The following is a 3391-nucleotide window of genomic DNA, read 5'->3' as shown; positions in this document are numbered from 1 at the left end:
TATTCAGCCTTGATGGTATTTATGAGTGAAAACCCCATTTAAATCATGTTCTTGGCATTTCATGCCCAAAATGCCATGCATAGACATCAAGTTCAAACCTTTACGTAACTTTTGAGTGTTAGAAGGCCAGATCTATAGATTAGAGAAACAAATCTGACCTCAGGAGGTCGTTTGAGCATTCTCATGGAAGAAACTCGCCGAGTCCATGAGCGGACTCGACGAGTCGGATCGTGTTGCACCACGATTCGTGATCAGTGGTAACCGTTGAGAGAAAGGTTAACTCGACGAGCCGAGTGGACCTTAGGAGGATTCATAGGACACGTATGGACTCGCCGAGTCACCCGAGTGCACTCGACGAGTCTGGTCAAAGTTGGACCGTTGACTGGGGTTGAATTTTAGGGTTTGGTCAACATTTGGACATTGGACCATTGGAGGGGTAAAATGGTCGTTTCCCCTTCTAAGAGAATATAGGGAGGGATTATTCTAGCCTTTGAGAGCCATATTAATTAGAGATAATTACTTTATGTGATTAGGCGGAGGCTAGATCAGATATTCGAGTTCGAGACTTTCCGAGATTTCCCGAGGCGAGTCTTCTCACTATACATTACCTAGAGTGGTATCTATGTGCAGACCGGAGGGTCTTATGTGTTATGTGTATGTTTGAGTTTATGTGCATTGTGTTATATGTATTCTATGTGTTATATAGACCGGACCGGAGGGTCCAACGATTTATACCGGACCGGCGGGTCCAACGCGCTAGACCGGACTGGAGGGTCCAACGAGCTACGGGACTGGAGGGTCCCGCTGAGACACATTGACCGGAGGGTCATACCGGGTTATAGTCTCGAGTGGCTTATGTGTTGTATGTGGTAATTTGGGGAACTCACTAAGCATTTATGCTTACCGTGTTATGTGATATGTGTTTCAGGTACCAGCGAGGATCGCGGGAAGGCGCCGACATGATTTGTACACACTGGCAGAGGATTATGTTTTGAGATTATGGGATATGTTTTATTATGATGACATTTGATCATGAGATTCTGGGAATATTATATATGTTTTTATTAAGTTGACAAATGAAAAATTGTTTTTAAATTTTACGTCGTTACAATTTGGTATCAGAGCCTTGGTTTGAGGGATTCAGATGCATCTTCGGGCGTATCTGAACTCAAACTGAGGATTTGAGAAAAATTTTCATAAAAGAAACATTTTTTCTAAAAGAGTAAAAGATTTTTGAGAAAAGCAGAACGAAGCAGTGTGTACTATCAGCCAGCGCCCGAACGATGATTTCCCAAAATACCCTTACATTATGTGTTATGAGATATTATGTGATATGTTATGCATGCTGGAGTAGGCTAGGTATTCATAGTTAGGACTAGAGTGGGCCTGATTTGTGATGCCTTAGCCTAGGAGTCACTGCTACTATGAGGTACTTCGAGAGTGAGTAGGTAGCAGCGAGGAGCTTATGAGTGGTCTACTGGAGGGTAGCCTGAGATATAGAGTACTTGTGATCTGGGATCCTAGGAGGAGGAATTGGGGTGAATACCGATGCGTTGTGGAAGGTAGTATAGGGCCCGTACTACTGGAAACACCGGATCGGTGAACAGTCCAAGTAAGAATCCTTAGGGTACTAAAGAACAAGTAGGGTTGAGTATCGAGTGCGAGTATACTCAAGCGAATCTCTGATTTCTTTTGTGTTGTATTTCAGAGACATCATGGTTGGGACGCGCCACCACCCAGGAGGCAGTGGTACCAGTGGTACCAGTGACGAGGAGATCCGTAGGTTGATTCACGAGGAGGTGGCCGCAGCCATCCGGGCGGAGATTCCTGAGATGTTTGGGTCTATCAAGACCACTTTCATTGAGACGTTTGACGAGCGGCATGCTTCTCTTACCGAGGCTGCTGTTGCTGCATGGGGGGTGACTCGTTGCTGTACCGAGAGTTCAGCAACACGAAGCCACCCGAGTTTGATGGGAGTCAGGATCCGATAGCCGCGATGAGGTGAATCTCTGACATTGAGGGATGCTTCTACACCTGTTCTTGTCCGGATCATCTGTTCTTGTCCGGATCATCTGAGAGTACGGTTCGCGCTGAACCAGCTTTGCTTGGGAGCGAAGGACTGGTGGAAGTTCGTTACGGCAGACTTCACTCCTGCAGAGATTACAGCGGTGACTTGGGAGAGGTTCACCACCATGTTCCGAGATGAGTATGTTCCCCCGGTGGAGAGGGAGCGGTTGGCACAGGAGTTCTTGTCCCTCAAGCAGGGAACTGAGTCAGTGACAGTGATTACGAGGATGTTTCATGAGAGGGCGTTGTTTTGCCCTGAGCACGTGTCGACCGAGCAGGCAAGTATGAGCCGATATCTGAGCATACTGAGGAGAGACATTCGTGAGTTCGTGGAGAACTCGACGTACCGAACATTTGCCGAGCTCTAGGCAAATGCTCGGAAGAGGGAGATCGAGCTGGAGACTCAGGCCAGGGAGGAGGCCGAGTCTCAGGGGAGGGACAGGCGACCGACGCAGTTGCAGCCGGTAGCCAAGCGGGCAAAACCCGCTGATTCGAGATCTGGAGGTCCGAAGGGATGCACTTGCGGGAAGTGCGACAAGAGCCATGAGGGAGTGTGCAGAGCTGGGGTGTGTTACAAGTGTGGGAAGGAGGGGCACTTCGCGAGGGATTGCCTCAAGGGATTTTCGGTTTGCTTTCATTGCAACCAGACAGGCCATCGGAAGGCCGAGTGCCCGCAGCTACTACAGGGATCAGAACAGGGATTTGCACCTGCTGCTAGAGCTACCGAGGTCCGGCTAGCGAAGGCCGAGGCACCGAAGGCTCGCGGGAGAGCCTTCCAGTTGACAGCGGAGGAGGTCTACGCAGCGCCAGATGTTGTGGCCGGTATGTATTCTTTTACTTACTTATTTTGAGTTTGAGATTTTGTGCTTATATTGTGGTATGCATAGGTACTTTTCTTGTGAGTTCTGTACCTACTTTGGTGTTATTTGATTCGGGTGCGAGTCGATCTTTCGTGTCATTAGCATTTAGTTAGCACATCAGTGTCCAACGAGAGGCGTTGAGTCGACCTCTAAGAGTTTCTATAGCCGACGAGCGAGTGGTGTATGCTACTGATGTGATTCAAGGATGTGTACTCGAGATCTTCGGTGTTGAGTTCCCGATTGACCTAGTACCGATTGCGATAGGTGATGTATGTGTCATCGTGGGCATGAACTGGTTGAGCCGATTTGGAGCTGTTATCGACTGCGAGCGTCAGATGGTGACGATACGAGACCCTAGTGGGGGAGTGCTGACAGTGTATGGCGAGGGTACCCGAATTGGGTAAGCATTATGTTCGGCTGCCAGAGCGAGACAGAGTCTATAGCAGGGCTGTAGAGGGTTTGTA

The sequence above is a fragment of the Lactuca virosa genome, chromosome 3 (assembly GCF_052849685.1).
Source record: "Lactuca virosa cultivar CGN04683 chromosome 3, Lactuca_virosa_CGN04683_v6, whole genome shotgun sequence".
NCBI lineage: Eukaryota > Viridiplantae > Streptophyta > Magnoliopsida > Asterales > Asteraceae > Lactuca > Lactuca virosa.
This window is presented reverse-complemented; position numbering follows the sequence as displayed.